Source organism: Dermochelys coriacea, chromosome 13 (genome assembly GCF_009764565.3).
Source record: "Dermochelys coriacea isolate rDerCor1 chromosome 13, rDerCor1.pri.v4, whole genome shotgun sequence".
Classification (NCBI taxonomy): Eukaryota; Metazoa; Chordata; order Testudines; family Dermochelyidae; genus Dermochelys; species Dermochelys coriacea.
The window spans coordinates 38,321,976-38,346,134 of record NC_050080.1 but is presented as its reverse complement, the minus strand read 5'-3'; the positions used below and the strand labels follow the sequence as shown (position 1 = coordinate 38,346,134).

At 56.1% G+C, this 24,159-nt stretch overlaps 1 long non-coding RNA gene across 1 annotated transcript; it reads left to right on the top strand.

The window, feature by feature from the left end:
• Positions 1–4,131: 4,131 nt before the first annotated feature.
• LOC122456522 lies at positions 4,132–21,694 on the top strand. Its single transcript, XR_006275454.1, has 3 exons — positions 4,132–4,141; positions 18,526–18,533; positions 21,557–21,694. It is a non-coding gene; the product is annotated as an uncharacterized LOC122456522 (long non-coding RNA).
• The last annotated feature ends 2,465 nt before the right edge of the window (positions 21,695–24,159 follow it).

Genomic DNA, 24,159 nt, shown 5'->3' with positions numbered 1-24,159 from the left:
CATTTAAAACTATTTTTGGTCATAACAAGCTTCAAAAGACCCTCTGTAGAAAGAAAGCATATTCTAGGGGTTGGGGAATTGTCCTTTAACTTGGGAGACAAAGGTCCATTTCCTGACTCTGCCATGGACTTCCTGTGGACCTTAGGCGAGTCATGTCCTCGCTCTGTGCCTCAGTTTCCCAACTATAAAATGGGGGATAAAATGGCCTATTTTTGAATGCATAAAATGTTGCAAAACACTCCTAACAGATCCCCCACCTCTTCCACCTAAATGTGCAGGCTACAGCCCATTGATTGCCAATGTATATACATTGTTATTTACAATCATATACGCTCGGTAGGGTGCACATGTTTTCATTGACCTGCCCCTCAATGGTTCTCATTTCGAGGTAGAGAACATCATTTCAAGTCAGTGTTTACATTGGTTCCCCATAGACTCACTACTGAAGTATTGGATGCTGCTAATGGAATTACAATATTATCGTGAATAAGAGAAGGATCTTTTTAGTTTAACAAGGACTATGACCATTTCTTATTATAGGTGCTTTGCCGTTTCCACCACGTGTTCACACGCTGATGAGCCACCAGTCCTGTGCTGGAGGGAACCCTAGACATTTCAGCAGGCGTTTGCCCGCTCCTCATGAGCTGGGAATATTACAGGGGCTTGGGTCGAGTCTTCTGCTCTCACACCGATCCATTCCCTATCCCAGTCTCTCCTTCGCTGGAGCTGGTGAAGGGTCTGGGAGCCCCACAGGGGCAGCTAGCTCAACTCTGATAATGTCACTCAACACCACCCATGTGGCCAGTTAAGGAACAACTCACCAGGGTGCAGAGAAGGAGACTCATGCGGGTCTTGGCTTAGTTTTGGGGTGCAAGGGGGAGTCAAATACCTAGAGCTCTGGGAGTGTCCGGTGGCTATAATTCCCTGACGTACCTCTCTTGTTCCTCCTGCAGTAGTAGACGAGGGCAGCCAGAGCCATGCCCAGAACCATGAGGATCCCACATGGCAGCAGCATGTTTCTAGGTTGGGCCCAGGCTGCTTGTGACAGAAGAGAAAAGGGGACAAGGGACTGGTCAGGAACCAAGAGGGATGTTCTATGTATTGGAGCTGAGCAGACACTCTCTGGAGAGGGAAACTCACCGGTTGCTGCGATGTTCATGGTGATATTCACGGCCTGGTTCCTGCGGGACAGGACCACCTCCTGCTCAAGTTCTCCTCGTACCCGCAGGTGAATTCCCTGGTGTTGTTGAGACTGGCCTGGGGATGCTGAGCACGGAGACATTCACAGAGCTGGTACTGGGCTCTGTGGTGCTGATCTCAAACCCAGCGTCCCCAGGAACCAGCTCATCTCCATCCTTGTAGAATTGAAATCTCCAGTCGCCGGTGTCACCGGGGGCCATGCAGCTGATGAGCAGGGGGAGCCCTTCATTCACTGCTTCAGATGGGGGATCTATGCTCAGCGATGGCTGGGAAGGTGAGGGTGATGTGTAGACAGGGTTGGAGATTTAGGGAGAAATGGAGGCCTGGAAAGGGGGCTGGACAATGCTGGGTGGAGGAGATGACTCTTGCTTGGCTGGAGGCGTCTGGACTAGAGACAGAGGATCAGTGCTGCGGGGGAGTGGGGCAGCGGGTAATAGGTGGTAGCAAGACCACAGCACAGGAACATATAGTAGACTCTCCTCCCATCTCCCAGCCCAGGACTGAGCTCCGCATCTATGAAATATCCTGTGATAAACCACGGGTAAATTATGCTCTCTAGTAACCCAGTGCGAACATCCCTCCCATCCGCTGATAACCCATTGGAGGTGGTATCTCTGCCCCGACATCTGCTGGGCAGAATATCGTCCACCCAGGGGCTCAGTTTCCCAGCCTGTGACCACCTCGCAGAAAAGGAAACTGCTCTCCTCCTCCCACTCAATCTTTAATAACCTGCCCGTGGAACCACAGTCCCAGAGCAGGCGCTCACGGTACCGTAGACAGAGACGGAGATGGGGTTACTCCTCCAGGATTGCCTCTGTCCCTTGGATTGCCGCATGCAGTACAGACAGGTGTATGTCCCAGAGTCCTGCACCCCGAGTTGTGCCAGAGGGAAGCTGTGAACCCGCTGCCTGTGGCTGTCCGTGGCGGGCTGTGCTTCCCCGTCCTTCCACAGCTGGAATTGCACCACCTGGTCCCCTCCGGGCACGGAGCAGGTGAGGTTCAGGGATTCCCCGGGGAGGTAGGAGGGCCTGTGGAGGTTTGCAGACAGCACCGGGTCCCGGGGAGCCACGCCTGGAAACGCTTTGGAGGTGGGAGAGAAGGAAAGCCAAGGACATGGTGATTACGGGATCTCTCTGTTTGGGTGGTTCTTCCCACCCGTCTGTGAGCGGCCTCCACGAAGCTCCAAGTGCTGCCGATCTATCCGAATCCCCTGTGGCGTGGGCATGGGCATGGAGCGCCCAGCACGGCCCCCAGGGCACAATTGCAGTTTCTCTTTCATAGGCCGATCCCACTGGCCCACCCCATGCGTGATCCACACTGGTCCTCCCAGCCCCACCAGCACGGGAGGTCGGTATCACAGGTCAGGGGAGGCTAAGGCTCCCCAAACTGCCAGGTGTGGCCCTGCCCATGCTCTGCCCCAAGGCCCCATCATGGTTCTGTACTCTTCCCCCATGGCCCCAGACCAAGCTGGGACTCGGGGCGACTGGGGCAGGGCTCCTCTGACCACGGGGAGGGGGGCTGGGGCTCTGGCAGGGAAGGGGGGTGGAAGGGGTGGGCTGGGGACTAGCCTCCCCAAATGGGCAGTTCACGTGAACTGTTCACGTGAACCAGCTCCCTTTCCCTGTCCTGAGCTGTGTGGCTCACAGGGCCCATGGGAGGCAGCATCTGTGCTCAACTGCAGCTGCCGGGTGAGAGAGGACGGTGAGAAGCGCTGCCGGATGTGAGCAGGGGGATGGGTTTCCTCCATGAATGGGGTGGGTTTTGCAGCCTGGTTTTCAATTGCTGCTTGAAGGTATCAGCTCTGCAGCTCCTGGTGGCTCTGTGGGCAGCCCGGGCATGTGCCCCCCAAAGGGTCCCTCAAAATGTGCCATCCCCTGCCCTGAAGGGACCACTCGTCCGTTGAGAGGAGAGCCCAAGTTCCATGGCCCGTTGCTCTCAAGTATCCCCTGCACCATGGACAGCTACAGACATGGCTTGGCCCTGTCTGGATGGATCCATCTGCCCAGCTCGGCAGGCCCAGCACATCCAGCTGGACAACCCAGCGTTCAGCACGCCGGGGCCGGGCAGATGGTCGTGCTGAGTGCACTGGCCTAGGGCTGCTGGCAGGTGCTGCACGGCCGAGGGTCAGAGACCCTCCAGTGGGGGAGGGAGGTCCTGTGGGGTCGCAGTCAGTGACGGGGTTGGGGGCTGGCATCTAAAATCCCTGAGGGCTTTATACGACAGCCATTCTGGAGTCTGGCCCAGGTTAGACCCAGCAGGGCCCTCCAGTCCCGTAGCTCAGTCAGCCCATCTCACCGGCAAATCCCAACCCCCACTCGCTCCCCTCGCCCCCCGCCTCCGTATCTCCAAACTTCTCTGGCCAGTGGAGTGTGTTGGGGAGGGAAGCCGAGGCTCTGCAGCTAAAAGGAGAGACAGATGCTGAGAAGGGGGCTTTTTGGGACCTCCCCAAATCTTTCCCCATGGAATTCCAAGGCTCTCTGTTGTGGCCGTCAGTGCAGGGAGCAGTCAGCGACCCTGGGGAGCCCCTGTTTCACTGGGAACTGACATCCCACAAACTCATCTCACCAAATAGGCCTCAGGCAGGGATGCTCTCCAGTCCCATCCACCGGAGGCTGGGTCCGAGCTGCCATCCGTCAGATCGCAGGAAAATGCAACAGGCCTACCTCTGCCTAACACCTGCAATGCCTGCAGCATGATCAGAGGGGAGGTTCCCCCACTCCAAGACCCTCCCCCAACCCCGGAGGGAGCATCTCAGAAAGGCAGGAGAGACGGTTACCTGTGGGTGAGACCAGCCATGGGACAGTCGGGAGACAGGCTGCGCGGGAGAGGAGAACAGGTCAGAGCCCCCGGAGAGGCGATACGGGAATGGAAGAGGAAGAGACATCGTTAAGGGGGGATGACATTACGGGGGGCTAGCATGAGGGCGGGAAGAACTCTGGAGGTGGGGTACAGTCGATCTTGGGTAACCCTGGCCAGGAATCTCAAGTGATGCTGCTGCTGGATTCCAGAGGAGACATCTTGCCCGTGGGGAGAGGAGAGGGCTAGAAGGGGGGACCCCCAATGTTCCCCACCCACTGGCACTTTCAAATCCTGCAGTGGGACGAGAGGAGAGTGCGCCCACCACCCAACACTCCTCTCTGGCAAGGGCCTCTCAGCAAGGACAGGAGACGTCACTCCCAGCTGGGGACAACTAAGGTGACCAGGCGTCCCGATCGGACCGTCCCGATAGTTGGGGCTTTGTCTTCTATAGAGAACTATACTGCGCACCGTGAAAAAAAGTGTCACCATTTTTCACATTCGCTAGCTGGTCACCCTATGAACACGGGCCAGGGGAGAAGCTGGAGAGGGGGCGTGTGATGGGTGTAGAAACCCCACGCTGGGCCACAAGGGGTTCAGGGATTATTCTGGGCTCAGCCAGCCCCTCCCCTTGCCCCACCACACATGCAGCAAATGCTTCATCTGCTGGAGGCATTACAAGACAGGCAATGAGCTGATCTGGGGGGCAGAGATGCAGGTGAGGAGACTTGCAGACACCGGCTCCAGGAGAGCAGAGAAGAGGGAAGCCTAAGGCTCTGACACAGCTACCCAAAGGGTCCCTCCCTGAGGTATGGGAGGACACCCCGACTCTTCAGAGACAACCAGGGCTCCCCTTCCTGCATGCCCGTTGGCAGTCAGGGGTTGTGACTGTGACCAATAGGCCATGCTCCCCAATCAAGTGAGGACCATTATGGGGTGAGAGCTCTTGGGAGGGGACGGAGGTGGAGAGGGATGGAGGGATGGGGTGGGGGGATCTCTGGATAGATAGACAGAGGGATGGGGGCCAAAGGAGGCGACTTACCCAGCACAGGCAGAAGGAGAGTTAGCACCATGCGGAGCCGGTTGCTCTGGGGTGGGAGCTGGGTTCTTAGCTCAATCACTGGCCCTGTCTCTGCTCCTCTTTGAAAAGTGACAAACACAGGAAATGCAGTGACAGCCCACAGCCATGTCCCCACACGAAGCAGACAGCCCCCTTAGTTGCTGCGTGTTCAGCAGCACCTCTGTCTTCACGAGAAACAAGGTGGCAAGGGGAGCCGGCTGCAGCTGGGCTATGGGGTCGGCTCCTGGACATCCCTTGCAACTGGAACCCAAGTAGGGGGCCAAGGAGTCCCTTTTTGTTCCAACCCACCAGACCCTGCTCCCCTCCCAGATCCAGGGACAGAACCCAGGAGTCCTGGCTCCCAGTCCCCGCCAAGCCCCAAGACCCCACTCCCCTCCTGCACCTTGGAGAACCTCTGCAGAGCTGATGAGGCACTGATCCAACATGCAAACACAGGTGCAGATCTCAAAAGCACTTCTGGCTCCCCATGTGTTTGTGCTGGAGAAGGCAGGTCGGAGCAGTGTGTCTTGCACTTGGGGAGGGGAGGGGAGATTTGGATGGCTCTTGGGGGAGGTCAACCCTCACCGCTCTCTCACCTCAACTCATCTGCATCTCGCTGCACCTTTGCCTCCCTTGGTGCCGCCACCTCTCCCACATCCCTACCCCAAATGCGCCTGATACCTCCTCTTTAAGGGCGGTTTTTCTGACTGCCAGACTTTTATTTGTTTAGCTGTGTCATGCTGCCCTCAGTGGCCAGCAGAGGAACTGCAGCCCTGAGGAAGGAGACATCGTAGTCCAGACCAAGGAAGAAGGAAACCAGGAAAGGTGTCAATGGGTCTGTTGTCAGAAGCCCTGCACCGATTTAAGACTGAGCTAAGTCCCAAAGGGGTTGTGTGTTTTCCCTGCAGTCGTGTCTCTGTTGGCAGGTTTTCTGGGAAGTTCAGAGGCTGGCAGTGGAACCAGACAATGTCCCTCAACATGCACCCAGATCTGCTTGTTCAAAGAGCCCCCATCTCCAGGACATTCTGCGTTGTACTTCCTAAGGTTGTAGGGTTTTTCTGGCTCCTCTTGTGTATCTCACTCAAGCGGTGCCCGGCCCCTGCCTCTTCTGAGACTGGCTCGCATAGTTCAGTCTCTTGAGGGCTGGTCTAATGGGGTCTAATTCTTGTGGGTGGGCTTGTTATGGGGCAGCTGTGTGCTGCTTAGTGACCCATGATGGACCCTTTTGGGTCTTAAACCCTGTGTCTCTGTCTATGCCCAACTACAGCCCATATCTGAGGCCTGGTCTACAGAGCAGAGTTAGGTTGGTGCAAGGCAGCTTATGTCGACCGAACCATGGAAACATCTGCACTTAAGAGGTTCAACAGTCTTGCTCCCAATCAAGTGGAGCTGGGATTTGAACTTGAATCTCCCAGATCATGGGTCTAACCCCCCGCTTGATCTCTTCTGCTGGGGGCTGTTCCACTTTGTAGAACTAATAGTCATTGGTTGGTGGTTGGAGTTCAGAGGTTCAACTCTTTCTTCGGCTCGATTTGGAGAACGTGGCTCTCCCATATCTGGGCGAGTGCTGGGCGCTTTGGGGTGGATTTTGACAGCTTTAGTTTTCACTCTGAAGAGAAATGAAACCAAGTGTCAAAACGTCCAACCGTCTGGTGAACGGGAATTCCTGTTTGCCCACCAGCCCTCTGAAAACACCCGCTCTCTTCACTGAGGTTCTCGCTGGAGGTGTCAGGATAGCACCTCTGTACACATGGCCCTGTTTGCTCCTCCCGGCTTCAGTTCATTTCACTGATGGTGGCACTGGAGGGGTGGCAGAGCTGAGCATTGGGATGATCGTGTAGGTGACAGCGAAGTCCTAGAGTGGGAAAGAGACACAGTGAGTAAGCAGGAAAGAGAGAGGAGATGGGAGGGCTGGGGGGGGCAGGATTCATGTTACCTCTGCCTCCAGCCCCTCTTCAGGGGACTCGCGGATTTTATCACACCTCCTGGACTCCAGTTCCAGAAAGCTGGAGGTTGAAGGCTCCAAATCTAAATGACAAAGAGCATGAAGAATTGACATGCTGAGAAATATGGAACCCACCCCCCAGCCATGGACAGCGGTTGAACCCCCCACACTTTGGAGGGAGTAGCCCGCTGGCCCCACCCCTTCTGCCTGAGGCCACACCCCTACAGACCAGAGCCCTGAGACCCCCCCCAAACTGCAGCTGGAGGAGCCCTGGTCCTTCTGCCTCAGCCACATTGGCCGCCCCCTCACCTAGCACCGGACCAAGCCACCAACCCCCCAAGTGCCAGGCTGGCCCCACCCAGCGGTGGCCTGAGCCTCCAGCCCCCTACCCAGGACTGGGATGGGCTGTGCTGCCCCCGCTGGCTTCAGGGAGGAGGGGGTGGGAGGGTGGAACCTCCTGGCAGAACATGGGCAGGGCCCTAGCTTGGGTCAGGGCAGGTTTAGCGTGCTCAGGCCTTCGATACCGGCCACCTATGTCCCCAGCTTGAATTTCTGATCCACCCAGCTGTAGCAGAGAAGGTGCCATCCAGGTGGTTCACAACAGCCGATCCATAAGACATAGGATGGACGGGATCTCCTGCCTCATCCCTGCCAACACAGACAACCCCGTCCCACTCATGAATATATCACACTCCATCTGAAAACTACTTTGATTGTTTGCCCTCCTTTTCTGGCTGGGAGGCGTTTCAAGAATCTCTCCCCTCTGATGGTTAGTCACCTTCTTCTCATTCTTGGCCAGTTTACCCCCGTTTGTTCTCAGGCCAATATTGTCCTTGACTTTCAGCAGCTCTTTCCCCCTCCTGGGGGTTCATCTCCCTAACAGAGAAGCCAGTGTGGGTGGGTGTTTTAGTTTTGCATAAAACCTGACCAAGCATAAACCCCCAGAGTCAGGAGGCTGCTAGTGTCAGGAATCAGAGCATGCAGCTAGCCAGTCTTCCTGGCAACCTAATTCGTGCTGCTGGCCTGTAATAGGCGGCCCAATTGGCTACACTGCTTGACTGATGGGATGAGTCAAATCAGCCGGCCGGTACTGAAGCCCAGCGGTGCTGTGATAGTTCTTGCTTCTTCCCAGCTGTGCCACTGCTCTGCGTCGCTCCAGGTAAACTGGCTCTGACGTTGGGCTCTGACTCCTGGCTACCAACTCCTGCACTAACCACTATGCTTGACTGCCCGCAAGCCAATATCTGACACCTAAATGTTTCAGAGTAGCAGCCGTGTTAGTCTGTATTCGGAGAACACTTTAATCTCTCTGGTCACTCGATTACAGACCTAAGAACAACAAAACTTCTTCAACAAAAAAACTTCAAAAACAGACTCCAATGAGAAACTGCTGAATTGGAATTAATTTGCAAACTGGATACAATTATTGAATTGAATAGAGACTGGGAGTGGATGGGTCATTACACAAAGTAAAACTATTTCCCCATGTTATTTCCCTCCCCCCCCGCCCCCACTGTTCCTCAGACGAGCTTGTCAACTGCTGGAAATGGCCCTCCTTGATTATCACTACAAAAGGTTTTCTTCCTCCCCCCATCCCCCGCTCCTACTGGTAATAGCTCATCTTAAGTGATCACTCTCCTTACAGTGTGTATGATAAACCCATTGTTTCATGTTCTCTGTGCGTGTGTATATAAATCTCTCCTCTGTTTTTTCCACCAAATGCATCCGATGAAGTGAGCTGTAGCTCACAAAAGCTTATGCTCAAATAAATTTGTTATTCTCTAAGGTGCCACAAGTCCTCCTTTTCTTTTTACTGTGACAAAGCTCTGTCCTTGCCTCCGTGGGTCCCGCGTTTCCTGGTGGATTTCGCTAGCCTCAGAGGCTCACTGTGACCCTCCACGTAACCCTTCTTTCTCTAGAGACAAGGGTCACAGTCTACTGAGCCATGTTCATCATAAGCCAGTGAGGGAGGTGAGGAGAAGTTATCCTTCCTTGCACAGTCTCTGTTGTCTCCCAGTCTCAGTGATTAAACAGGGGGCAAAGGTGGGGGGGAAGCCCGGGCCCACCCTCTACTCCGGGCTCCAGCCCAGGGACCCTAATAGTATCAGCTATGGTAGCTGACCTTTTAGAAACATGACACGTACAATTCCCTGGGCTACTTCCCCCACAGCAGTCCTCACTTCCTCAAGCTCCACTTCACCCTTACCTCAGGGCCTCCTTCCTTGTGCCTGATATGGTGTGTACTACTCAGCCTCTCCAACAGCGCAACTTCCTCCCACAGCTCCTGACATGCACCCCCACCTGACTGATTGGGAGGCTTTGAACTAGTTTCAGCCAGCCCCTGATTGGCTTCAAGTGTCCCAATCAACTTAGCCTTCTTCCTGCCTTCTGGAAAGTTCTTAATTGGCCCCAGGTGTCTTAATTGACCTGGAGCAGCTGCCATTTCACTTATCCTGGTACCAGGGATTTGTTTAGCCTGGAGCTAATATATCTATCTCCCACTACTTTTCAATAGCCATCTGGCCTTGCCCCGTCACATATCCCCCCTCCACTCAACACCATAGAGTTGGGCAACTTTGGACGCCAGGCAGTATGCTCGTGACAGACCATCAGCGTTGCCATGGTGGCATCCAGCCCTGTGCCGTATGTGGAACTGGAATGGTTGGAGGGACAAGAACCACCTGGTGACCCCTGCATTCTTTTCCTTATTCCGCTGCATCCACTGGAGGGGTGCATGGTCCGTCACAAGAGTAAATCGCCGGCCTCAGAGATAATAACGCAGTGTCTCCATAGCCCATTTGACAGCAAGGCATTCTCTCTTGACTACTGCATATTTCTTTTCTCTTGGGAGAAGCTTTCTGCTTAGGTAGAGGATAGGGTGTTCCTCTTCTCCCACTATTTGCGACAGAACTGCTCCCAACCCCACCTTGGAAGCGTCTGTTTGTAAAACAAATTCCCTGTCAAAGTTTGGGGCTATGAGTACGGGGTCATTACAGAGGGCCGTCCGAAGGTCTGTAAATGCCCCCTCTGCTGTGTCGGTCCACTTTACCATGTCTGGACCTTGGGCCTTCACCTGGTCTGTTAGGGGACTTGCCCTAGTGGCGAAGTGGGGAACAAACCGTTGGTATATTCCTACCACACCTAGGAATGCCTGGACCTGCTTCTTTCTGGTCAGCCGGGGCCAGTTTTGAATTGCCTCTAGCTTATTCGTCTGGGGCTTCACTATGTCTCTTTCCACAATATATCCCAGGTACCTAGCCTCTGCTAGCCCTATGGCGCATTTAGCGGGATTAGCAGTGAGGCCAGCCCGCCTTAAGGTGCGCAGTACTGCCTCAACTTTCTCCAAGTGGGTTCCACAGTCTGGCGTATGGATGATGACATCATCTAGGTATGCAGCTGCATAACTAGTATGGGGGCACAGCAGCTTATCCATGAGGCGCTGGAATGTGGCTGGGGCCCCATGTAGCTCAAAAGGGAGGACGGTATACTGGAATAGCCCATCCGGGGTGGAGAATGTTGTCTTTTCTTTAGCTTCTTTGGTCAGAGGAATCTGCCAGTACCCTTTTGTCAGATCCAGTGTAGTCAAGAATCAGGCACTACCCAGTTGGTCAATCAGTTCATTGATGCATGGTATGGGGTATGCATCAAACTGGGATATTTAATTCAGTCGGCGAAAGTCATTACAGAATCTCATGGTACTGTCAGGTTTAGGCACTAGAACAATTGGACTGGACCACTGACTGTAAGGTTCTTCAATAACCCCTAATTCTAACATTTTCTTTACTTCGGCCTTGATTTCTTCTCGTTTGGCTGCTGGGATTCAGTAGGGTCTCAATGTTACCTTGGCTCTGGGGATTGTGCGGATATGGTGATAGGTCTCAGTCGTCCGCCCTGGTTTTGTAGAGAACACATCTCTGTTGCGATTAATCATGTCGGCTGCCTCGATCTTTTGGATCGGCGTCAAGTCGGATGATATCCTCACTTGCTCGTGTAAGTTATCCTCCTGGGGAAGGGTCTCCTGCATATCTAAGCATGTCTCTCGATCATGCCAAGGTTTTAGAAGATTGATGTGGTAAATTTGCTCCGATTTCCGGCAGCCTGGCTGCTGCACCTTATAGTTCACCTCTCCCACGGCTTCGATTATTTCGTAGGGTCCCTGCCACGGGGCCAACAGTTTACTTTCTGCTGTGGGCACCAGTACCATCACCCGATCCCCTGGTTGGAACCGTCGAAGCTTCGCTTGGTGGTTATAATGGGTTCATTAGGTCTCCTGTGCTCTCTCCAAGTGTTCCCGTACAATGGGCGTAACTCGGGCTATCCGATCTCTCATCTGCAGAACATGCTCAACTATGTTCCTTCCAGGATTTGGCTCCTCTTCCCAGGCTTCTCTGGCTATATCCAATATACCCTGAGGGTGGCGCCCATATAGTTGTTCAAATGGAGAGAAACCCGTGGAGGCTTGCGGAACCTCCTGGATGGCGAACATGAGGTAAGGCAATAGGGTATCCCAATCTTTCCCATCCCGGCTCACCACTTTCCTGATCATGGCTTTGAGGGTCCTATTGAACCTTTCCACAAGGCCATCTGTTTGTGGGTGGTATACAGAGGTCCGTAGGGCTTGTACATGGAGCAATGAACAGAGATCTTTCATCAACTTGGACATGAAAGGTGTCCCTTGATCAGACAATATCTCCTTGGGTAGCCCAACCCGGGCAAAGATCTGTACTAGCTCCTTAGCTATTGTCTTGGAAGCTGTGTTGCGCAGGGGAACAGCTTCCGGGTACCGGGTTGCATAGTTCAGTACTACAAGCACATGCTGGTGGCCCTGAGCTGTCTCCTCTAGGGGCCCTACCAGATCCATGGCTATCTGTTCAAAAGGAACCTCTATTATTGGAAGAGGTATCAAAGGAGCCTGCAAGTGTGGGCAAGGGCTGTGTACCTGACACTCTGGACAAGAGGTGCAGTATCGCGGGACATCTTCATGTACTCCTGGCCAGAAGAACCTCTGCAGGATCCATGCCTGGGTTTTCTCTACCCCTAGGTGTCCTCCAAACAGATGACTGTGGGCGAGACTCAATATGGCTTTTTGATGTTTTTGTGGCACCAGAAGTTGTTGTATCTCTTGCTCCTGCATTTGCACCATGCGGTACAGGAGATTTTTCTTCACTATAAAGTAAGGTCCAGGACCCTGGACCTTCCCATCCATGGGTATCCCATCAATCTCAGCCACCTCTTTCCTGGCGTTATCATATCTGGGGTCCTCCGCCTGGTCCCGCCTAAAAGTCTCTCTCCCGGGACTAACCTGCCCAAGCTCCCAGGGTCCGGCTTCTGCTTCTTCCAACGGCTCACCGCCGTCATGGTTGGGGGCAGCTTCTGGCTCACCTTCTGTGGTGGAAGTTTCTCTGTTGGCTGCTTGCGTCCATCTGCCTACTAGGGAGGTCTTCTGGCCCTGGGTCAGGATCCGGGTTCCCAAGGCCTTCACGGCCTTCCTCTCCTTTTTTGTCTTCCGGGTCTTTCGGGGGGCTGAGAACAGATCCTGAGAAATCTCAGCAAACATCGGGGGTTGACATTCCCCAGATGATGAGTCACTGTCCTCAGGGTCCCCACCTCCCTCTAGCCTGTCCGGGGGGAGTAAATTATCAAACCCTGGATAGTCCCTCCCAATGACTACAGGATATGGGAGTTGAGGAACTACGCTCACGGTCACCTCAGTGGGGTTTCCCTGAACCTCTATCTCCACTGGGATGGTGGGGTAATGGCTCACGGCCCCATGCATGCACGTCACTGCTACACGTTTGGCTTGTAGCAGCTGACTATTTTTTACCAGATTACCTGAACTGAGGGTGATAGCACTCCCAGAGTCCACAAGTGCTGTAGTCTCTGCTCCATTTATCCTCACTGGCCTGGTGTAATTATGCGGGGCTAATGCAACCCCCGCGAGGTGGATAAGGGAGCATGGAACCTCCAAATCCCCCAAGTTACATTGCATAGGCTCCTCGGTGCTGGGACACTGTGCTGCTATGTGTCCCCACTCCCCACATGCATAACATCTATAATTGATGTTAATCACTCCCCTCATCCGGGGGTTAGGGGATTTAGTCCCGGGATTCCCCCCCCACTCAGGCCAATCCCTTCCTTCTGGGGTCCCTGCTGGTTTTTGGCCCCCCCTTCTTCCACCTAGGACTCCCCAGGGGTTTGGCTGCCCAACCTTCCAGGGTTGGGGTCGGGTGCTTGCTTCGAAAGGGATCTTCCTTGGGTAGTCGGGTCAGTTCCCTGGCTGTCATCCGTCTTTCTACCAGTGTGATCATCTTGTTGTACATGGACGGATCGTTCTGGCCTACCCATTTGCGGAGATCTGGTGGCAGTCCCCGCAGGTAATGGTCTATGACCAGGGTCTCCAAAATCTCCTGCGGCCGCCACACCTCGGGCTGTAACCACTTCTGTGCGAGGTGTATGAGGTCAAATAGCTGGGATCTTGGGGGTTTGTTCTCCTGGTATTTCCACTCATGGAACCTCTGGGCCCTTACCGCTGCCGTTACCCTGATCGTGCCTAGGATCTCCGCCTTCAGACGGGTTATAGTCAGTGGCATCCGTGGCAGACAAGTCAAAGTAGGCCTTCTGGGCCTCTCCACACAAAAAGGGGCAAGAATACTGGCCCCACTGCTCCTGGGGCCACGCCTCACGCTGAGCAGTCCTTTTGAATGAGAGGAGATATGTCTCTATGTCATCTTCTGACGTCATCTTTGGCAGACAACCAGTGGCCCTCAGGGTTCACATCCCGTCGGACCCCTGGGCCTGGGTGGTGAGGATCTTCAGCTGGTCCACCACCTCTCTCAAGAGGGCACATTCTTGGGTCGCCTGGCTCATCAGTAATTGGTTTCCTGCTGTAGCCGCATAGACTCCTGTTGCACCATTGCCTGAACCCGGGTGGCCTCCTGCTGGGCTGCCGTGGCTTGTACTAGAGCTCTGACCACCTCCTCCACTGTGGTATAAAGCAAACAAACAAAAACCAAAACAAAAAAAATCCAAAACCCCAGTGCACTTTTTTTTTTAAAACCTCTTTCTTCTGCCACGCTGTGAATGAAATCCCACTTGTGAGACCACTTGTGACAAAGCTCTGTCCTTGCCTCCGTGTGTCCCACGTTTCCTGGCGGATTTCGCTAGCCTCAGAGGCTCGCTGTGACCCTCCACGTAACCATTCTTCCTCTAGAGGCAAGGGTCACAATCTACTGAGCCATTTTCATCATTAGCCAGCAAGGGAGGTGAGGAGAAGTTATCCTGTCACGTCCTCTCGTTCCACCGGCAGGTGCAGCTTCAACTGCCACCGGTGGCGTGTGATGGAGAGGCGCTGGAGGGGTCTTTCCTAGTCCCCTACCAGGAGGCCCATTACCGGGTGCATTATTCCACGGGGGAGGCCCGGTTCTACCTCTGCCGGGCGATGGGGCAACGTCCGGAGGGACTGCCCCTTGGCCCGCCTAGGAGGGGCATCCGGGACCCCGAGCCCTGGCAGGGCACCGGCCCCGTCATCGCTGGTGCCCCTGGCTGCCCGGCTCCCGAAACCACCCCTTCTCCTTCCCAGTCCACCATTGCTCCCGCTCGGGGCCCAAGGGGCACCTCCCCAACTATGCCCAGACGAGCGGGAGAGCTCCGCCCCCGCTGCTTGCAATCTGGTGGGGCCTGTGGAGGAGGGTGCGGCAGGGACACCGCCGGGCATGGGAGAGGGCCCGCCCCAAGGGGAATCTTCCCTCCCTTGTGCTGCCCCACCGTTATCCCCTCGAGTCCCTGAGCCATCGCCTCTGCCCCCGACACAACCCCTGCTAGCCAGCCCCCGGATGAAGCCATGGAGGGCTGGGCCCTAGTCCAGGGGAAGTGGGGCAAGCGGAAGGCTCGAGCTCCGCTCCTCCCATCTGACGCGGAGGCCCCCCGGAAGACCAGGAAGGGGGGCACCGATGCCGAGCCTTCCGCTCTACCCATGGGTGTCTTCCATCCACCGGTGCCGGCTGGGGAAGACGTGGCAGCACTGGAAGGCAGCATCTCCCCTCCATGGCAGTCCCTCCCCTCCAAGACTCCCGAGGCGCCATCTGAAACCCCAGTGTGCCCTGAAGCGACTGGCGCGTCAACTGCCAGCGGGGAGAATCCCGGGGTGGCGGAAAATGATTTCCTGTCTATATATGAGGAGATCGAGGCCCAGGGTCTGACCCCGGTCACCCAGCGGGAGGACGACCCTAAGCCAGCGGGCCTCGATCTGGGCGACTTCACTCCAGCCCCCCTTTCCCCATGCTCCCTCCCCCTAACCGTTGCTTCCGCTCCCACCTCCGAGGAGCCCCTGGACTCCTCCATCAACCCAGCTGCAGAGGGCACCCCGCTGAGAGCCGCCAAGCCTGTTGAGGCGACGGCCAGTGCCATGCAGCCGGGACCTGAGCCACCAGGGGCACCCCTCGTTGGTGAGGAGCATTCGACCTCCTTCCCGGGAGAGGGCCCTACAGAAGCGAGTCCACCTCCTGATGCTGTGGCTGCCAAATCCACCATAGAGCCTGCGCCCGGCATCACTGAGAGCCCTCTCCCCGCCCAGACTCTCACCTCTAACCCTGCCCCTGCCCCATCCTATCCCGTCCACCTCCCGAGATGTTATTGCCGCCCTGGGGCTGTCTCCTTCCCTTTTCCAACAGATGACCCCCAGGGAGTGGCCTTTGTGTTTACTCGTCCTGACCCACCAGGGGCTGCCATCCTCCCTCCGCCACCTCCTATCACCCCAGGGTTCCAAGCGGGCCTAGTGGGGCCAACTCATCAGGAGCCCCGTCGGGGGTCCGCACCCTGTCTGCCCGTCTCAGTGGGCCACGGGGCTGTACCAAGGGCCCTGTCGGGGAGTAACCAGGAGACCGTAACCCCACCCTCCCATGCGCTGCGAGAGGAGTTGCAGGAGTTTCTAGAAGACGTCCGTGGCTCCCGCAACAAAGTACAGCTCGCTCTCCAGCAATGGGGGGACTTTCATTCAAATCCTCCGGCTGCAAGGGCCCTCATGGGGGAGGGTTAAAAGGACTGGGAAGCAGGGCGCCGCGGCCTACCAGCGGGTCCGCCTCTTCCGTGACTTCTTACTCACCTACGGGTAGGTCACGGACTGCTGTGCGGCCCGTTGGGAGCCGCGAGCATCCCTGCCGGCGAGGATCCCCCCCAGCCCTCCTCATGGCACCTCTTACCATCACAACATTGAACACCCATGGCTGTAGGATGGGGCTCCGCAGCTCCCAGCTGCTCTCCTTCCTTCGGGAGGGGGGTACTCTGTGGTTTTCCTGCAGGAGACCCATACGGAGCCAGCCGCCGAGGACAGCTGGCGGCTGGAATGGGGGGACAGGCTCTATTTGAACCATCTCACAGTTCGTATGGTTGGAGTGGCGACCCTGTTCTCTCCCAACCTACGGCCTGAGGTGCTGGGGGTTGCCGAGGCTGTGCCAGGCCACCTGCTGCACCTCCGGGTCCGCATGGAGGGGCTCGTAATCAACCTCATTAACATCTATGGCCCGGCAGCGAGTCCGTAGCGGCTGCAATTCTATCAGCAGGCGTCTGCCTTCCTCGGCACCTTGGATCCTCATGAGTGCCTGGTCCTGGGATGGGACTTTAACATCACCCTTGAGGAGCGGGACCGCTCGGGGACTGAGCAGAGCCCTGCCACCATTGCCGTCCTCCAGGAGATAGTCGAACACCACTCCCTGGTGGACGTCTGGCGCGACCACCACCCGGATGACACTTCCACGTTCACCTTTGTCCGGGTGGAGGCCCATCGGTCGCGCCACTCCCGGTTGGACCGCATTTATTTATCATGCTTTCATCTTTTATGAGCCCACTCCTTCAGCATCCGGCCGGCCCCATTTTCTGACCATCATTTAGCCACCGTGACAGCCTCCCTCTGCGCGGAGAGGCCGGGGCCGGCCTATTGGCATTTCAACAACAGCTTGCTGGAGGACGCGGGCTTCGTGGCATCCTTCCGGGAGTTCTGGCTGGCCTGGCGAGGGCAGCAGCGTGCCTTTCCCTCAGCGCGGCGGTGGTGGGACCTAGGGAAGGTGCGCGCCCGGCTCTTCTGCCGTGACTACACCCGGGGCGCCAGCCGACGGAGGGATGCGGCGATAAAGCAGTTGGAACGGGAGGTCTTAGAGCTGGAGAGGCGTCTGGCCGCCAGCCCCGAGGATCCGCCCCTCTGTGGAGCATGCCGGGAGAAGCGGGATGAGCTCCGGGCACTCGAGGACCATCGGGCCTGGGTTGCCTTTGTTCGATCCCGCATCCGTCTCCTTTGGGAGATGGATTGCGGCTCCCGCTTCTTCTATGCCCTGGAGAAAAAGAGGGGGGCTAAGAACATGTCACTGCCTACTGGCAGAAAGATGGCACCCCCCTCACGGATCCAGTGGAGATGTGCGGGAGGGTGAGAGCCTTCTACGCAAGCCTTTTCTCCCCGAATCCGACCGATCCTAACGCTTGCAGAGTGCTCTGGGAGGAGCTCTCGACGGTCAGCGCGGGCGACCGAGACCGGCTAGAGCTGCCTCTCACTCTGGCCGAGTTCTCGGAAGCCCTCCGTCGCATGCCCACCAATAAATCTCCGGGCATGGACGGACTGACCGTGGAGTTCTACCGCGTGTTCTGGGACGTCCTCGGCCCAGACCTAATCACTGTCTGGGCCGAGTCTTTGCAGAGTGGGGTCCTCCCTCTTTTGTGCAGGCGAGCCATGCTCGCCTTATTGCTGAAGAAGGGGGACCGCCGCGATTTACGAAATTGGCGTCCCATCTCGTTCCTCAGCATGGACTACAAAGGCGTGGCAAAAGCAATCTCGCTGTGGCTAGGATCCGTGCTGGCGAACGTGGTCCACCCAGACCAGACCTACACCGTCCCGGCTGCAGCATCTTTGACAACCTATATCTGGTCCGGGACCTTTTGGAACTCGGGTGTAGGGATGATCTGTCGTTCGCCTCTGTCCTTAGATCAGGAGAAGGCGTTCGACAGGTGGATCACGGGTATCTTCTGAGCACTCTTCAAGTGTTTGGCTTCGGACCCCAGTTTGGGTTTTTTCTCCGGCGCTGTACGCCTCGCAGAGTGTCTGTCAGGCTCAACTGGACCCTGACCGAACCAGTCAGCTTCGGGCGAGGAGTACGGCAAGGGTGCCCCCTCTCAGGCCAGCTGTACGCTCTGGTGATCGAGCCCTTCCTCTGTCTCCTCCGAAGGAGGTTGACAGGGTTGGTACTGCAGGAGCCAGAGCTGTGGCTGGTCCTGTCAGCGTACGCTGATGACGTGCTCCTCGTGGTCCAGGACCCAGGCGACTTGGCATGGGTGGAGGCTTGCCAGGCCGTCTATTCGGCAGCCTCCTCTGCCCGGGTCAACTGGGTCAAGAGCTCTGGCTTGGTGGTAGGGGACTGGTGGCAGGCGAGCTCCCTCCCACCCGCGCTTCAGGCCATCCGGTGGAGCACGGGTCCGCTGCTCTATCTCGGCATTTACCTTTCTGCCACGCATCCCTCTCCGCCGGAGAACTGGCAGAATTTAGAGGGTGGGGTGATAGAGCGGCTCCGGAAATGGACAGGACTACTCCGGTACCTCTCCCTTCGAGGGAGAGCGCTGGTGCTTAATCAACTAGTCCTGTCCATGCTCTGGTACCGGCTCAACACCCTGGTCCCGGCCCCGGGTTTCCTGGCCAACCTCCAGACATCGATTCTGGAGTTCTTTTGGTCAGGACTGCACTGGGTCCCTGCAGGGGTTTTCCATCTACCTGTGGAGGAGGGAGGGCAGGGCCTAAAATGTCTGCTTACTCAGGTCCATGTCTTCCGCCTCCAGGCCCTGCAGAGGCTCCTTTATAGCGCAGGTAGTCCGGCGTGGAGCATACTGGCGCACGCCTTCCTGCGCCGCTTCCGAGGGCTCCGATACGACCGGCAGCTCCTTTATCTCCATCCGAGAGGTCTTCCGCGAGACCTCTCCGGGCTGCCAGTCTTCTACCAGGACCTCCTCCGGACCTGGAAACTTTTCAACGACCAGGTCCCGTGCGGCCACCGAGGGGCAGATCTCCTCGCGGAGCCCCTGCTAACAACCCCCAGCTCCGTGTGCAGGTGGGGAGTCCGCTCGGTGCACCAGAGGTTGGTCCTGGCAAAGGTCACAAGTCGGAGACCTCCTGGACTATGACCGAGGAGACTGGCGGATCCCCTGACGCTCGCTCAGCGCATGGGGCTCTCGACCTTGTACTCCCTGGCGCATACTTCAGGAGGTGAAGGCCACTTTGCCGCCCGTGCTCGGGTTTATCTCGACCGGGTCCTGCATGAGGGCACGCCCTGCCCCCCTCTACCCCAGGCCCGCTGGACCTTTTAATTGACCCCTGCCCCGTGGACCCAACCGACCCCCCTCACCCTTCACTGGAAGCCGGCTGCACAAGATGAGCCGGTCTGCTTTCAAACGCGCCAAGAAAACATCTATACATGCTCGTGCTCCCACCCTTCACACCCTCACCCTCGTGTCCCACCCCGATACAAAATGGCAGGACCTCCTGCCACCTTTGGAGGGTGAGGAGCCCCGGTGGGCCAGCCTATATTCCACCTTAGTCCGAGGCCCACCGGGATGTCAGTTGGCGGCTCCTTTACAGAGCCGTGAGCACGGTGTGTACTTGGCGCGGTTCACCTCAATCCCAGACACTGCCCCTTTTGCGGCGTGATGAAACCCTTGCATACATATACCTGGAGTGTGCCAGGTTGCAGCCCCTATTCCGGCTCCTCACTAATATTTTATTACGCTTTTGGTTGCACTTTTCCCTCCCTTATTTATGCACTCCCTATCCGTGGCCCCACAAGTCACAGATCTCCTGGTCAACCTCCTCCTGGCCCTAGCTAAAATGGCCATCTACAAAACCAGAGTGAGGAGGTTGGCCGATGGAGTCTCCTGTGACTGTGGGCCTATTTTCAATCCTCGGTCTGCTCACATATCCGGCAGAGTTTCTCTGGGCAGTGTCCTCTGACTCCCTTGACGCTTTGAGAGCAGTGGGTGCTGTCCGGGGTTCTCGGCTCGGTGTCCCCATCCGGTTCCCTTCGTTTGACCCTTTGACCACACTCCTGTCCCTGTTATTTCATTAGTTATCTCCCAGAATTATTTTGAATCTAGGTCCTGTGGATCCCCCTTCTAGGCTTCACCCGCCCACTTCCCGGATCCCAAAAGCCATCTGGTCTTCCATAGCCATCTGGTCTTGCCCCATCACATTACCTAAATGTTAACCTTATAATTGGCCCTAACATCTACCCTGAATCCTTTCACCCTAGCCCTATCTTCCCAGCTTAACCTTAATCCGCTGTCTCTGCTATCTAACCTCTGAATCTAATTTTAACGGAGGTGACGCATGGGAGGGGGCACATGGGGTCACAATCAAGAGGTCTTCCAAGCTGCCTAGAGTGGCTGTGTGGGACACAGCCAATGAAAGAGGCTGCAGGGGCAGCCAATCAAGGCCCAGCAGGCCCTATAAAAGGAGCTGCAGGGCCCAAGTGACTTCGGTCTGCGTGCAGGCAGCAGGGCAGTGGGAGGTGCTCTGGATGGCCGCATGAGTGGAAAGGCTGGACAGAGCTGTGGCTGCAGCCTGATGGAGGAGCTACGAGGAGAAAGCAGGTCGATACAGGGCATGACTTGGTGGGGAGCTGTGATCAGTGAGCAGAGTCCAAGAGGGTGGTTCAGCAGGAAGGCTGGGGACATGGAGGACTCATGGAGAGGCGAGGGGTCCCCAGGGAAGGAGCCCTTGGGGTGCTGCTCAGTTCCAGAGTAGGAGCCTTGCAACCAAGCTGGACCAAGCGAGGAACCCATGACGGCCCTGCTGCGCAGCGTGAGGGCTGACCCAGGAAGGGCTGCAGGACATGCTGCTGAGGGGTGGAATCTAGTTCTATTGCTCAGGACAAAATCTTTGAAAAGTGAGTGAACAGTAGAGACGGCAGCATGGACTAGTGGGACGGAGGACTTGTACTTCTGCACTTGCGGGGGCACAATCTAACTGGAGGACATAGACCAACCCCGTGGGTCTCCTCTGCCCAGTGACCCCCACCCTCTGCCACCAGCTCGGGGCGGTTGAGGCGGCAGGAGGTCCCGGGAGGGAGTGGTTGGGGACAAGGAGCAGGGGGTGGGATGGGTCAGGAGTTCTGAGAGGGGCAGTCAGGGGGCAGGAAGTGGGAGGGGATGGATAGGGGTGGGGCCAGGCTGTTTGGAGAGGCACAGGCTTCCCTACCCGGCCCTCCATACACTTTTGCAACCCCAGTGTGGCCCTCAGGGAAAAAGTTTGCCCACCCCTGTTACTGGTTGTAATTTCATGTATATAGTTATGAGGCTGACAAGTGTCCTTATGGCTTAAAACAAGCCCAGGCAAAACTCTCCAAAAGCAGACGGGCAGTTCACACCTCATCAGGCATGTATGGGACAAACCCAGCCCAGCCTCACAGGAAGGACAAGACACTAGCCTAGACAAAACAAAGGATCCGTTGGACTCTCGAGTGAGTCACCCCCCTTCCTTGGTCAGTTTGGGACTGCGATGAGGTAATGCTCACCTGACCTTGAAGTGGGAGGTAAAGCCAAGAGGGAAAAAGGACATGATAAAAGGGAGAGATGTTTGCCATGCTCCTCTCTTTTCCACCTCCATCTACAGACACCACCACCAAGCAACTGAAGCGCTGATCAAAGGGGAGAGCCTGGCTGAAGGGCAACCAGTCAGCCTGGGGTGAGAAACCTCTAAGTTTGTAAGGGTATTGAAAATGTTAAGATCAGCTTAGAATGCGTTTTGCTTTTATTTCATTTGACCAAATCTGACTTTTTGCGCTTTGACTTATAATCACTTAAAATCTGTCTTTTGTAGATCATAAATCTGTTTGTTTATTCTACCTGAAGCAGTTTGTTTGGTTTGAAGTGTGTCAGAGACTCCCCTTAGGATAACAAGCCTGGTACATATCAATTTCTTTGCTAAATTGATGAACTCATAGAAGCTTGCAGGGCCCAGTGGGCAGAACTGGACACTGCAAGATGGAGGTTCCTACAGTTGTGTCTGGGACCTGAGATATTGGCTAGTGTCATTCGGTTGCAAGTAGCTGGGTGCAGCTTACATGCCAGAGGCTGTGCATGAACAGCCCAGGAGTGGGTGTTCGCACAGCAGAGCAGGGTCAGGCTGGCTCCCAGAGTCAAGGATTGGAGAGACCTAGCAGATCACTGGTCTAGATAACAGCAGGCGAATGTCACACCCCCATCTCCCAAACAGCTCTGCCAGGCAGCTCTTCAAGAGCTGCCACATTCCACCCTAGAAGTGGCTGCATTTTGGTGCTGGAGGCGAGATTCCCCTTCTGCAGCCTTTGCCCCAAGGCTGTTAAACTGCTGTCAAACCATCCCCCACAAATGGCTGCATTTCAGCCCTGGGTGAAGATCCCTTTGGAGGGGTAGCGCCAAGTGTGTTAGAGTGGTCAGTCCTCACCCCAGAGCTGGCTGCATTTCAGTGGTTTGATTAATGTATCCCAGTGTGGGACGCTCTTCTGATGCTGGGGATGTTGCATAGATCTCTTGTTCGCAAGCTGTCCTCCACTTTGTGTGTGTGCATGTCCCTCCCTTCTGCCCCCTACTGGAGGGGATAGAGGTGTGTGTATGTCAAGGCCACTACCCTATCTAACTCCTTAATGAAAACCAATTTGATTTCATTTTGTTTAAAGGATTTTTGAAAACAGACCCAGAACTCCATGGCAAAGGAACAAGAGTAATATCCAGGGGGTCCCATTGTAAGAGAAGGTTTCCCAAAACAAAAGGGTGCAATGTGCATTTGAACAGATGTAGGGGCCGCTCTGCAATATTACACATAGTTCTGCAAACGCTTGTCTTTGACGGATTAAAACCCAAACTCCCTCCTCTAACCTGTATGCTCAAAATAACCCAAGCATTAGGAATTCCTACTCTCCCTGCTCTAACCTACTCCCTTTGCAGAGCTTGGCTCCCAGCCCCACGCCCTGCTTTGACCCACTACACCCCACTCCCCTCCCAGTGCCAGGGATAGAACCCAGGAGTCCTGGCTTCTAGCCCCCCACTCCCTTACATTCAGAGTACACCAGGAAGAAGTTTGTGATCATTAGCAGGTTTTGCAGGGAAGGGAAAGTTTTTGCAGGGGATGGAGCATTATGAGAGGTGTTCTCAGCGGGGGGTGGGACAGGGCTGGGGTGGTTGCAGAGGCCGTGATCAGTATGGGATTTCGCTGTACACCACAGCCTCTGACACATCCTTTCCTCCTCTCTGCTGGGCCACGGGGCTAGTGGGGCTCAGCGTGGAATAGACGGTATTTATCGCCTAGGAAAGAAAAGACAGGGCCTCATGTCAGCTAGGGGATGCTGTGCTGCAGGGAGCAGGGTGGGAGGCTCAATGGGGGCGCTCTCTGCTCACTGCAGGTCACAATGCCCTAATGTGAGACTAGGGGGCGCTGTGCTGCAGGCCGTGGGATGGGTGGGAGGTCGTAGGGGATCTCTCCCTGTGCAGTCTGTGCTGCCCCAATGCCCCAGTGTGGCACTAGGGGGCGCTGTGCTGTGGGGAGCAGGATGGGAGGCTCAGAAGGGGGGGCTCTCCCCTTGGAGTCTATGCTGACCCCATGCAGTGACAGGGGGAGCTGTGTTGCAAGGAGCAGGGTGGAGGCACAATATGTGGCACTCTCCCCACGCAGTCATTGCTGACCCCAGTGCCCCAGGACGGCGCTGGGGGTCACCGTGCTGCAGGGAGCAGGATGTGGGGCTCAGAGGGGTGGCGCTCTCTCCTGATCTTACCAAGGAGTTGCACCCCACCCTGGCATCTGCATCCTCTTCTCTCTTGCCCCTTTCCTGGGGGTTTCGACCCACTACGGGCTTCCCTCCAGGGATGTTGGGCCGTGCCGGCTGGTTGTGGGTCACCAGCTGGACCTGCTCATCACGGCTTCGTTGCTGCAGAGCTAACCACACAACAGATCATCCCCCCTGCCCTATGGCCTAGTCTCCCAGAGGAGGCCAGAGGGTGAATATCTCCTCTGTGCTGTGGTTCCCATCTTTAATCACTAGGTGACAACCTCACATTAGAGTTACCCAAAAGGAAGCCAGAGTGTGGCAGTCTGAAATTCCCCTCTTAAAGGGAAAGTGCCCCAGAGACCCCACCCCAGGGTTCCAGACCCCATGTCTCC